This window comes from Phyllobates terribilis, unplaced genomic scaffold (genome assembly GCF_046119375.1).
Source record: "Phyllobates terribilis strain yellow unplaced genomic scaffold, ASM4611937v1 Scaffold_1__5_contigs__length_1240528914, whole genome shotgun sequence".
Lineage (NCBI taxonomy): Eukaryota > Metazoa > Chordata > Amphibia > Anura > Dendrobatidae > Phyllobates > Phyllobates terribilis.
The window spans coordinates 615,311,614-615,325,987 of NW_027362761.1; positions in this window are offsets into that span (position 1 = coordinate 615,311,614).

Here is a 14,374-nt window from a genome sequence, read left to right on the forward strand (position 1 = left end):
TAATGTAATTCAGAATATTGTTGCTTTAATTTATGTATGAAGTTCTAATTTATTAATTAATTACATTTTAATTATATGACTATAAATATATAAATACAGTTATACAGTGGGGAAAAAGGTATTTAGTCAGCCACCAATTGTGCAAGTTCTCCCACTTAAAAAGATGAGAGAGGCCTATAATTGACATCACAGGTAGACCTCAACTATGAGAGACAAAATGAGAAAACAAATCCTGAAAATCACATTGTCTGATTTGGACAGAATTTTTTTTTTCAAATTTTGGTGGAAAATAAATATTTGGTCACTTACAAACAAGCAAGATTTCTGGCTCTCACAGACCTGTAAATTCTTCTTTAAGAGGCTCCTCTGTCCTCCACTCATTACCTGTAGTACTGGCACCTGTTTGAACTTGTTATCAGTATAAAAGACACCTGTCCGCAACCTCAAACAGTCACACTCCAAACTCCACTATGGTGAAGACCAAAGAGCTGTCGAAGGACACCAGAAACAAAATTGTAGCCCTGCATCAGGCTGGGAAGACTGAATCTGCAATAGGCAAGCAGCTTGGTGTGGAGAAATCAACTTTGGGAGCAATAATTAGAAAATGGAAGACATACAAAACCACTGATAATCTCCCTTGATCTGGGGCTCCACACAAGATCTCACCCCGTGGGGTCAAAATGAACTCAAGAACGTTGAGCAAAAATCCTAGAACCACACGGGGGGACCTAGTGAATGACCTGCAGAGAGCTGGGACCAAAGTTACACAGGCTACCATCAGTAACACACTACGCCGCCAGGGACTCAGATCCTGCAGTGCCAGATGTGTCCCCTTGCTTAAGCCAGAGGTCCCCAACCTTTTTTGCACCAGGGACCGGCTATAAGGAAGACCAGTTTTCCATGGCCCGGTGGGGGTGGGAGCGGGGCTTTGGTCATATGGGGGTGGGGTTATGTAGGGGTGGAGCTGTATGGGGAGGATGCTGGCGGGACCTCGGTGTACAGCGCTGCTAAGTAGCAGTATTGTACATTGAGCGTCAGTGTATACAGCGCTGCTGCTTAGCAGCGCTACACACTGAACACCGGTATCGGGAGCCGCGTCACTGAAGCCAGTCTGCTGCCCCAGCACGCCCCACATAACATGTTCTGCCGGGGGCGTGTCAGTGAGGAGAGCCTGCCGCCCCACCCCGTCAGGAACACACCATGCTGTGCTGTGGAGGGCCGCGTCACTAAGACCCGCCCGACGCCCCACCCCGTCCTGCATAATGTTCTCTGCCAGGAGCTGCGAGCTGTCACGGCTATGGCAGAAAACATTATAAATCCACACAGAGCGAGCTCTGACCAGGCGCAGGGCCGCGGAGCTAGCTGTCAGCGGCGCCGCGGACCGGCTGAAAAACCCCAACGGCCCGGTCCTGGTCCGCGGACCGGCGGTTGGGGACCTCTGGCTTAAGCCATTACATGTCCGGCCCATCTGAAGTTTGCTAGAGAGCATTTGGACGATCGAGAAGAGTATTGGGAGAATGTCATATGGTCAGATGAAGCCAAAGTAGAACTGTTTGGTAGAAACACAACTCGTCGTGTTTGGAGGAGAAAGAATGCTGAGTTGCATCCAAAGAAAACCATATCTACTGTGAAGCATGGGGGTGGCAACATCATGCTTTGGGGCTGTTTCTCTGCCAAGGGACCAGGACGACTGATCCGTTTACATGAAAAAATGAATGGGGCCATGTATCGTGGGATTTTGAGTGCAAACCTCCTTCCATCAGCAAGGGCATTGAATATGAAATGTGCCTGGGTCTTTCAGCATGACAATGATCCCAAGCACACCACCAGGGCAACGAAGGAGTGGCTTCATAAGAAGCATTTCAAGGTCTTGGAGTGGCCTAGCCAGTCTCCAGATCTAAACCTTATAGAAAACCTTTGGAGGGAGTTAAAAGTCCGTGTTGCCCAGCGACAGCCCCAAAACATCACTGCTCTAGAGGAGATCTGTATGGAGGGATGGGCCAACATACCAGCAACAGTGTGTGCCAAACTTGTGAAGAATTACAGAAAATGTTTGACCTCTGTCATTGCCAACAAAGGATATATAACAAAGTATTGAGATGAACTTTTATAATTGACCAAATACTTATTTTCCACCAAAATTTTAAAAAAAATTATTTCCAAATCAAACAATGTGATTTTCAGGATTTGTTTTCTCATTTTGTCTCTCATAGTTGAGGTCGAACTATTATGTCAATTACAGACCTCTCTCATCTTTTTAAGTGGCAGAACTTGAGAATTGTTGGCTGACTAAATACTTTTTTTCTCCACTGTACACTATCTCTACTTAGACAAGTATAATATATGAATTTACAGAAACTATGTAATTACACAATTTTACTGTATACGATTATAAATAACTAATGATACATTGTAACACTTTTATACAACATATAATTACAGTTTTTTTCCTTAGCCACTCCCTAAACCAAATCTTCTTTTTCTGTCAAAAATTTCCAGAAAAGCTCTATTTAAAAAAGAAATTTTTTCATCCCTAAAGAGATCAGATGACTGCATCTTCAGCTTACATTCCATTATGTCACTCTGAGCTGGTCATCCCACCTGTCCCTGTCCTTCAGTTTCCGCCATTTTTTTCCTTTTTAGGGAGAGAATGCCAGAACTTTGAAACTGTGAAGGAATTGACTTCTGAATCATCTCATATGGTTTATAACATGTATAAAATCTTCTGCGTATTTCATAGATTTCATTTGGGGGATGACTCAGTTTAGGAGAGTTTGATATTGGCTTTTGATAAGATTTTACCTTTTCTAGTTTTACAAATTTAGCTCGATTTATTTTCTTTACACGATTCTCATGTTTTCTAGCAAAATCAAGTGACGGCACACATTTAAATAAAGATTCTTTTTGTGACGCAATAACGCGACAGGCCGAATTTAAGAATTTGAATTTTTGTACAAAATTTGTTATAATTTGTTGTAATTTTCCATTTTTGATGACAGTTTTGTATAACCATTCAAATATGGACATGAATATAAAAGTACATTCTTTCCTACCAATCCTTAATTTTTGAAGATCATCTATGTCTGGGAAATCCTTAGTGGCACAGTAAATCAAATATTTTAAACTGTAAGTATCATTTAACCATTGATTAGGAGAATCATGTTCAGAGGACATTAAATTTAGACGTCTGGAAAATGTGACAGGAATTCACATTTTAAATAATTGATTCCTCTCCTCATTGGTTAAATCAAAATTATCAGCAAAGCTCTCAAATATCTCTGAATCTCTACAGACATGGATTTTGACATCATATTTTGGCATGATTTTGTATAATTTTAACAAATTTTCCTAACTTTAATTTGGAGTTGGGCCTCTGTAGCTTCTCAGTTTTCTACTATTTTTAGTGGCCCTTGTATGTCAGCTCCTCCTACATCAATCATGTCTCCTCCCACATCACCTAATATGTCAGTTTCTCGTATCTCATTTTTTGTATGTCCGCCTCTTTGTCAGTCCCTATGTCATCAGGCACAAAGTCACGTTCAGTAGCTGTTACAGACATGTGTCTCACATCTTGTTCAATTTCCACATTACAGTCAGAATCAGTAACATCATTAGTATTTGACACTACTTCTACACAGTAGTCCTGCTTAGACTTTTCTGACACAAGCTTATGAAACACATCATCCAACTGTAGAATGTTTTTCAACTTCTCTTTGTCTTTATGAAAGGACACCAGCTTAGAATCTATACATATAAACTACACTTGTCTACAGACTTAAATTTTAGTTTACTTTGCTTAGAAAAATAATTTATAATATCAGTTTCTCTTACCTTCAGATTTCTCAACTTCTCACTTGCGCTGGTCTTTGGTCATATACTTGTAGTACTTCAATCCATCTGGCATATCTTAGTCCTCCCTCATGTATTTTCCTTCTGATTCGTTTGACAAAGTTACTGGATTTCCTGACATATGGACAACAGGTGTTCCGCAAAAGCTCTTCTCCCCCCCACCCCCACCTCCGTTTAAGGTTCAAGGAGAAAGAATCCACTAGAAAACACAAAAAATCAGGACTATCTGGCTCTCCACATGTTAAATATACATATTTCCGTATATTTTATATATTTATTGTTATGGTTATTTTTTATATCTAGGTTCATTATTATTATTTAGGAAAACAATCTATTCTATGAGGCCTCTGCTTAAGACTTAAGACTTGTATTATGGAATGTCTGACTAAGATATTGGTTTCCTGTGAATTCCCTGACAAGAAGGTTTTACGTTGGGCCAAGGGAAGTGTGTTATCACTGATTGTCTATTTCGGTTTCCTGTTCAGTTGTATGTAAGAAATGTAGTTCCACTTTTTGCCTAGCTAATAAATGTGGAGAGTCTTAGTTGCCACACAGAAGACTCTACCTGCTGACAATGCATGTCGCATGTATTTTGTCTCTCTCCCTTCATCGATGAAGTATTTTAATTTGCATCTCACTGACAATGTGAAAACCCTTTGCTGTCTATTCCAAAGTTCTCCCTAATAACAAAGAAGAGGGTCTATATAACAGTACATGGTGTCGAAACCCAGGATTGTCACAACCGGACCTCCTCTGGACCCGTCAACAAAGATCTCTCTGGGAATCACTGAATAAAATCTGCGGTAAGTAATCCCTTGTATTACTAATAATTCAGTGCTACCTAGAGGGCTCCAGGATGGGTAATTGGTGGTCCTAACAAGACAATCATTTTTTGAACCCTTGCCAGTGATTGAATTTGTTGTCTTATATGTTTCAATGTGTTTTTTAGATGTATAATTGATGATTGAATGACGGTTGAATGATAATTGAATGAAGTGACGAGTAAAAGAGAACCAGAGAGAAATATACCCAATAAAAATTAACTTTTAATTAATTACCATTAAAAGTGTCCTTAATAGTCCAAATGGGACACATCATAACTAGACATATCAGATAAAAACATATGGGGGAGAAATAAGGATGCCAGGATATACACAGTGTGCAGAATTATTAGGCAAGTTGTATTTTAGAAGATTATTTTTATTATTGATCAACAACTATGTTCTCAATCAACCGAAAAGACTCATAAATATCTAAGCTTAATATTTTTGGAAGTTGGAGTGTTTTTTTTTAGATTTGGCTATCTTAGGAGGATATCTGTTTGTGCAGGTAACTATTACTGTGCCAAATTATTAGGCAACTTAATAAAAACCAAATATAATCCCATCTTTCTTGTTTATTTTCACCAGGTAAACCAATATCAGTGCACAAAATTTAGAAATAAACATTTCTGACATGCATAAACAAAAACCAAAAAAATTAGTGATCAATATAGCCACCTTTCTTTATGATGAAACTCAACAGCCTTCCATCCATAGATTCTGTCAGTTGCTTGATCTGTTTTCGATCAACATTGCATGCAGCAGTCACCACAGCCTCCCAGACACTGTTCCGAGAGGTGTACTGTTTTCCCTCCCTGTAGAGCTCACATTTTATGATGGACCACAGGTTCTCTATGGGGTTCAGATCAGGTGAACCAGGGGGCCATGTCATTATTTTTTCTTCTTTTAGACCTTTACTGGCCAGCCACGCTGTGGAGTAGTTGGATGCATGTGATGGAGCATTGTCCTGCATGAAAATCATGTTTTTCTTGAACGATACCGACTTCTTCCTGTACCACTGCTTGAAGAAGTTGTCTTCCAGAAACTGGCAGTAGGTCTGGGAGTTGAGCTTCACTCCATCCTCAACCCTAAAAGGTCCCACAAGTTCATCTTTAATGATACCAGCCCATTCCAGTACCCCATCTCCACCTTGCTGGTATCTGAGTCGGAGTGGAGCTCTCTGCCCTTTATTGATCCAGGCTCTGGCCCATCCATCTGGCCCATCAAGAGTCATGCTCATTTCATCAGTCCATAAAACCTTTGAAAAATCAGTCTTAAGATATTTCTTGACCCATTTTTGACGTTTTATCTTATGTTTCTTGTTCAAAGGTGGTCGTTTTTCAGCCTTCCTTACCTTGACCATGTCCCTGAGTATCGCACACCTTGTGCTTTTTGATACTCCAGTAACGTTGCAGCTCTGAAATATGGCAAAACTGGTGGCGAATGGCATCTTGGCAGCTTCACGCTTGATTTTCCTCAGTTCATGGACAGTTATTTTGCTCCTTTTTTGTCCAACACGCTTCTTGCGACCCTGTTGGCTATTTGCCATGAAACGCTTGATTGTTCGGTGATCACGCTTCAAAAGTTTGGAAATTTCAAGACTGCTGCATCCCTCTGCAAGACATCTCACAATTTTGGACTTTTCAGAGACCGTCAAATCTCTCTTCTGACCCATTTTGCCAAAGGAAAGGAAGTTGCCTAATAATTAAGCACACCTTATATAGGGTGTTGATGTCATTAGTCAACACCCCTCCTCATTACAGAGATGCACATCACCAGATTTACTTAATTGGTAGTTGGCTCTCAAGCCTATGCAGCTTGGAGTAGGACAACATGTATAAAAAGTATCAAAGTGATCAAAATACGCATTTGCCTAATAATTCGGCACGCAGTGTACAGACAAGCTTGCCCTATATGGCCCTTATAAGGTAAATACCCTACCTAACAGCAGAGTGTTTTCACCCTAACGAACGGTTTGGTGTCCCCGCTCCACGAAGGCTGTCCCTTGTCTGACCCTAAATCTCCCTAAACAGACACACAATTAGGTATTGACCAAAATCAATCATGCCATAATTTACATGCTAAATATTTATGTTAAATGGGGGAAGAAATGACAAAGACAGAGGGAAATATATCCCATAAATATTTATCAGTAGGATCATAGCCAGTCCTCCACCATTAGTGCACATAGGTGGGGGCTGTACAAAAAAAACACACAAACACCCCCAAACATTTAAACAGATATAGATTGGTCAAAGTATAACAAAAGGAATGGACTTATCTGGTCTCTAGTCCATCCGACTAGGCGTCTCAGATAGTAATTCTTTAGGACCCTCAATAGGTGGCTGTATGGTTCCAATAAAAATTCACAGTTAAGACTTCACAAAGAATTTCCGATCAATCCGGGCTCCTACTTTCCTGGTCCTTCAAGGTGGTGTAGACCCATAAGCAAAAGTGTCCCTTAGAAATAGTCCCAAATAGTCCCAACGCGTTTCATCCCCTCCTCAATCTGGGGTTCATCAGGGGACAAAAATTATCAGAGGAGAAAGACCATAGTTGGTGCACCGATAATAAGTGCTTCAATCCTGTAATATAGTCGTGCATGGAAAGGCACACAGCACCATATATTTATACCTCCTCACCCAATGATGTGCGCCAACTGATTCAAATTCTCCCCGGAAGATCTCAATTAGTTGTGGTCATTTCCGGAAAAGTACTAGACGTGGAATGCAAACTGCATTCCATGGTTTGTGTAAGCCCATAGTTGCGCATAAATCTTATGTCACTTCCGGTCGCGTACTCATGAGCATTTCCGGTATCATCCTACACATGGAACGCAGATGCGTTCCACTGTTTATCTATACACACACTCGCGCACTAATTTGCCTACAGTCACTTCCGGTTGCGCAATCGCAGTTATTCCCAGTGCTACCCTGAACGCAAGCTGCATACTTCAGTCCAATGACTCAAACTGTGACGCATATTACGTCAGTTCCGAAAACACCATGGAGATGAACCGCAAGCCTCCGTTAATCGGGAGACCGCTCACATAAGAATGGGGAATATTAACTGACAGTACATCTTTTTAGAAAAAGCCCCATAACAATAAGGTGTTAAATATGCAAATGACAATGTCAGTATACATACAATAGTCTCTCTCTTTCAACAACAAGGTATTAGATATGTCAATGGTAGTGTCGGTATACATCTAGTGGTCTCTCTATTTTTAACAACATAATAGTCATTGGGTGAAGACCTAAGTGTCAAAGTGGCAGATGCAATCTTTTTAATCATCCAGATGAAAAGGGTTGCAAATATACATTATGTCAAATAAAGAGACATCTTGAGGCGCTTACAACATGGGGGGAAAGGGGCGGGGGAGGAGATCCTCACCCTTTTAAAAGAATAGTAATTAAGTATGTTGAATAGTCCACCACAATTAGAAATCTATGTGTGAGTGTCTGTACAGTAAACCGTATCATTCTATTACAAAATCCAGTTCAAATTAATCATGATATATAGAGTATGAAGAAATAGTCCCAATCAACCAGTACCAAAGATATAGTTACTGGGATTAAAATCAGATGTCAATCCAATAAAGGGGCCAATCATAATTTCGTCCGTTAGGACTAATTACAGAAAAGGCTACACAAAACTAGAGAAATTCAGTTGTTCATTAATACCTCCAGGTGTTAGGGATTCAAGCCAGAAAATCCATCTGGATTCCCGCTGCAGAATTCTCCTATTCCAGTCTCCCTGGCGAGCTAGAGGGCTGACAACTTCAACTGAACGGAACACAATAGAATTTAAATCTCCTCCATGATGGATATTCACATGTTTAGCCAGGGGTGTGTATCTCTTGTTTCTAACATCCCCCAGATGTTCACCAATGCAAACTTTAAATTGTCTCTTAGTTTTTCCCACGTAGTCTTTTGGACAAGTGCATGTGCACATATAGACAACACCCATGGTTTTACAGTTGGCAAAGTGTTTATTCCTGTACGTGCGTTTAGTTACCGCACTCTCAAAAGTATCCGAAGGTGAGACATATTTACAGAAAATACATTGGCCGCATCGAAAAGTGCCTACCGACCTTCTATCCAGCCAAGAGCCCTCTTTTTTAGGGGGAACAAAGTGGTTATGCACCAGATGATCTTTAACTGATTTTCCTCTCCTAAAAGTAACGGATGGATAGTCTGTAATCCACTTAGATATATCAGGGTCAGTCCTCAGAATGCCCCAGTATTTTCTCAAAATTGTCATAACCCTTGGGTGTTGGTCATCATACGTCCCAATCAGTCTGGTAAAGGAGATCTGTTCAGACCTAGCTCGTGGTACGAGCAATTTAGACCTGTCCTGCTGTAAAGCATAATTGTATGCTTTATTAATCACCTTAGTGGGGTAGTCTCGATCAATGAACCACTCCTTTAAATCCTAGGCCCTATGGAGAAAGTCAGATCCAGATGAGCAGTTTCTCCTCAACCTTAAAAATTGGCCCTTGGGAATTCCTTGCTTCAGAGGGGTAGGGTGATAACTCCCCCATCTTAACAAACTATTTGCCGCTGTCGGTTTCCTAAAGATAGATGACCTCAAGGAGCCAGATTCATCGATTGATATAGTGACATCCAAAAAGGCAATCTTATTGCCACCTATCTCATAGGTAAATTTTAGACCTAGATCATTAATATTGAGACGCTGTATGAACCTAATAAAAGACACCTGGTCTCCTGTCCAGAGGATGAGGATGTCGTCGATGTAACGGCCCCAAAATTGTATATTTGGGCCTCCCGACGACATCCCCCAAAGACCACGGTGTCTTCCCACCAGCCCAGGAGCAAATTGGCATAAGTGGGGGCACAGGAGATCCCCATTGCCGTGCCCCTGAGCTGGTGCTAGAACTTGCCATGAATAAGAAAAAAATTATGCTTCAGGACATAATCAAGTAATTGGAGAATAAATCTATTGTGTGGGATCAAGTGATTTCCCCTAGTGCCCAGAAACGTTTCCACTGCCAGTAGACCTGCTGCATGATGAATACTGGAGTATAAAGCCTCTACATCGATTGAAACCAGTATGGTACCTGGATCAACCGTGATACCGTCCAGCTTAGTTAGTAGGTCTGTTGTGTCCCTCAAGTACGACGGTAAAGCTGTAACAAACGGTCTAAGCATCCAATCCAAATAAATACTTGAATTCTGGCTTATTGCATCTATCCCTGAAACAATTGGTCTCCCCTTCAGGGGAGGGTAACCCTTACGCACCTTAGGGAGGGTGTAGAAAGTTGCAATGACAGGGAATTTCGGAAGGAGAAAGCTAAACTCACATGATGAAATTAATCCATCCATTCTAGCTTGTTGTAAGATATCAGATAGTATTCTAGTAAAATTCGATGTGGGGTCCTTCTGTAGTACCTGGTAAGTTGCAGTGTCCGAGAGGATCCCCATACACATCGACACATATTGGTCACAATCCATGAGTACTATATTCCCTCCCTTGTCGGATGGCTTAATGACAAGGAGTTATTATTTAATTCCTGTAATGCTCTCTGTTCATCAAACGTGAGATTAGGGTCAACCCTAGGTGTCCTAGGGTTGATTCTCCTAATCTCCTCAGTGACTAGTGACGAAAAAATGTGGATGCTACTGATCTCCCCTATAGGTGGCATTTTGACACTCTTAGGTATTAAATCCGAAAAAGGACCCTCCCCTGGTGTCCGGGTACCCTCATCCGCAAGTTCAGACAGTACATGAAGATCCTGAAGATCCTCCATTGAAATACCCAGTTGTTGACATTTAATTTTATCATTAAGAGCAAAAACCTTTTTCCATCTCAGCTTTCTCAGGAAAAGGTGAACATCCTTGACCCATACAAAGGGATCAAACCGGGTTGTGGGCACAAAGGACAAACCCGTCCCCAAAACTCTTCTTTCAATCCCTGTGAGGGTATGTGCTGACAAATTTATAATGCTATATTAAATTAAATGCTAAATTTATAATGCAGTGGCTGTTGATTTTGCGGGACATTTGATGGATAGATGTCCTTTTTGCCGGCAAGACCAACATTCTACATTGCTGTAATCTCTATTTCCTCCTTGGTGGTTACTCCCCCCCCCCCCCCCCATCTTCCCTACCTGGGCTGCACAGGAGCCAACTTAACCCTTTTCTTTGACATGCTTTCTAGTTCAGCACCTTGGGCTATTTCCTTTAAATCAACCCATTGCATATTGCGCCACTCCGGGCGACTAGTGTGTTCGGCAGTCTGAAGGTAGGTTTAAGACCATTCATAAAACACTGCAACAATAATCTGCGATCCTTATCATCATTATGCTTATATCCAAAATCCAACCATGTTTGTTCTAATACAGAGGCATATTCTGAGACTGACTGAGCCTTATCCTGTTCTACAGTTTGTAACAAGTCTTGTTTTTTTATCCTGCTCTGCCCATGCCCAGTTTTGCATCCTTTGTATACACACCTGACCCGACTCTGGTGTATTTTTAATGGCCGGTTCCTGGCCTGGCAGCATCTGAGTAATTTCCATAAGTAAGGGGTCACTGCCTTTCTGCAGAATGACAGAAACTAGATTCCATGTGGCCCGATATGCCTCCTGAACACCCTGGAGGCGCATTCTGAATGTTAAGGGTTTTTTTCGGGGATCTGGGAGCTGTGTAGCGAGGGCAATAAGTTCACTGGGGGACCAAGGCCGATATGTTTCTATTGGCCATACGTGGGGTGGATCGTGTACCTGAACATTATCAACCATCCTAGGAGGTTGAAAGTGTACATGACTAGTGGTCCTCATAGGGAACAGAGGCACCCTGGGTGTTGTCCCTGGGTGTGAAGACCCACAGGACCTGCAACAATTAACCCCAGGTGGATTCTGATGACCACAACGTCTGCAAGTCCATGCCATTGACCCAGCATAAGGCGGGGGTGCTGAAGGGGGTGCAGAATTTACATCAGGTACAGAGACTACAAGGGTTTGAGAGTTTTTCAAACTATCATAGATTACATAGACAGTTCCATGCCTGGTTTCTTCTGATTTATGTTCACTCATTGAGAGACGTTTTGCTACCTCTAACCACATCCTAGCCTGCTCTAGTTTGTTTTTATCTTTCAACCATCCTTCCCAACTGCAGATATATTTCTCCCATTCCTTCTCCTCCAAATTTCCCCACACCAAATTTCCTCAATATTATTTCACATCCCTCTACTGCTTCTTTCTCTTTCAGTCTCTCCACTATCTCACATGCTGGAACTGGGGCCACGCCCTTTAGGTTAGTCAATTCCTTACTGTTGCCAGTCCCCATGACTGCAATCACTGTGCCAGAGTTACCGCAGAACTCTCTTCAGCACACCTAGAGCCTCTCAGACTCTCAATTTGATCCCGTCCCAGTCTCCTCTGATCCTCGAAAGACGGATCTGATCCTGTCCCAGTCTCCTCTGAGCCTCGGAAGACAGATCTTTAAGGAAGTACTAACACAGATTTTCCAGCTCTGTGAGCTAGGGAGATTCTTACACACAACCAAACAAATAACAATACCAAGCCTACTGCTCCACTTACTATTGCAATTATTTCTACATGATCATATAACATTTCCCAGCTCAAAGGTTTTCCTTCTACACCTTGTAAAGGCACTGTGTGACAATTATATCTGCAATAAGTGTTACTTGTTATACTATATGTTTCCCAGTCTGGGTATACAGCCTAACCCTAAGCAAGAACTTCAGCTACTATGATTTTCCCTCTCTTGAGCTTACACAAAACAGAACACAGACACTGAGGACAACGATTCTGATTAATCAAAAAGACTTAACAATATGTCAATCATTCATCTAAAAACCACATTGAAACATATAAGACAACAAATTCAATCACTGGCAAGGGTTCAAAAATGATTGTCTTGTTAGGACCACCAATTACCCATCTTGGAGCCCTCTAGGTAGCACTGAATTAGTAGTAATACAAGGGATTACTTACCGCAGATTTCATTCAGTAATTCCCAGAGAGATCCTTGTTGACGGGTCCAGAGGAGGTCCGGTTATGACAATCCCAGGTTTCAGGCACCATGTACTGTTATGGAGACCCTCTTTGTTTTAAGGAGAACTTTAGAATAGACAGCAAAGGGTCTTCACATTGCCAGCAAGATTCAAATTAAGATACTTCATCGATGAAGGAAGAGAGACAGAATACATGTGACATGCATTGTCAGCAGGTAGAGTCTTCCTCGTGTGGCAGCAAAGACTCGCCATATTTATTAGCTAGACAGAACAGAACTTCATTGTTACAGAAAACCGAAATAGACTTATTAGTAACAAATTTCCCTTGGCCCAGCGTAAACCTTCTTGTCAAGGACTTTTCAGGAAACAAGTATCTTAGTCAGACATTCCACAATGTAAAATTAGAAAACACTCAAGCAGACTTCAGGCATAGCAAAAATATAAATTGTTTTTATCTAAATTAATAATGATATCTAGATATTAAAAAAATTAACCACAACACCCTATATAAGGTACCTCCTCCAAAATGGAGGTGCTTGTGCAAGGTTATTGTTCCATGTGCTAAACACTTGCTCCAGCCCTCAGGTCCCGCCGTCTGTCAGTTCTGTCCTCCAGTCTGTCTACAGTTATGCCCACCAGCTTACTTACATGGAGCACCTGTCTGTTACCTATTGTGCCCGCCAGCCAGCCTGCCTGGAGCACCAGCCGTGGCAGCCAACCTGCCTGGAGCACCTGCCTGTAACCTGTCATGCCCGCCAGCCAGCCTACCTGGAGCACCTGCCTGTAACCTGCTGTGCCAGCCAGCCTGGAGCACCTGGCTGTAACCTGTCGTGCCCGCCAGCCAGCCTACCTGGAGCACCTGCCTGTAACCTGACGTGCCTGCCAGCCTACCTGGAGCACCTGCCTGTTACCTGCTGTGCCAGCCCGCCTACCTGGAGCACCGGCCTGTAACCTGTCGTGCCCGCCAGTCTGCCTACGTGGAGCACCTGCCTGAAACCTACCGTGGCAGCCAGCCTGCCTGGAGCACCTGCCTGTAACCTGCCGTGCCAGCCAGCCTGCCTGGAGCACCTGCCTGTAACCTGTCGTGCCCGCCAGTCAGCCAACCTGGAGCACCTGCTTGTAATCTGCTGTGTCCGCCAGTCTGCCTACCTGGAGCACCTGCCAGTTACCGGCCGTACCCGTCTGCTTGCCTACCCGGAGCACCCGTCTGGCTATCTGCCAAACCAGCCTGCTTATCTACCCGGACCACCCGTCAGCCTTCCTGCCGTGCTCATCCACTGTACCGGTCAGTTCCTGCCATCTGACCCGTGGGAGTCACCTGCTCTCACACAAGGTCGGTCCCAGAGTGGCACCTGGTTCACCTGCCCGGTCCCTCCCTGGTTCACGGAGTCGACTAAGCCGCCGTGTGACCTTGGTCAGGCCAAGTAGGCACTTAGTTACGCTCCTCTGGTCCCTCCTTGCACCGAAGCACAGAGGTTTCACCACCCGGACGCGTAACACTCAGCGGGTAGAGGAGGCTCAGGTGGTGAGTGTACCTGCAGGTGGAGAAGGCTCAGGGGTTCGAGTGATCCCGCAGGTGGAGGAGGCTCAGGGGGCAAGTGATCCCGCAGGTGGAGGAGGCTCAGGGGGCAAGTGATCCCGCAGGTGGAGGAGGCTCAGGGGGCAAGTAATCCCGCAGAAGGAGGAGGCTCAGGGGGCGAGTGA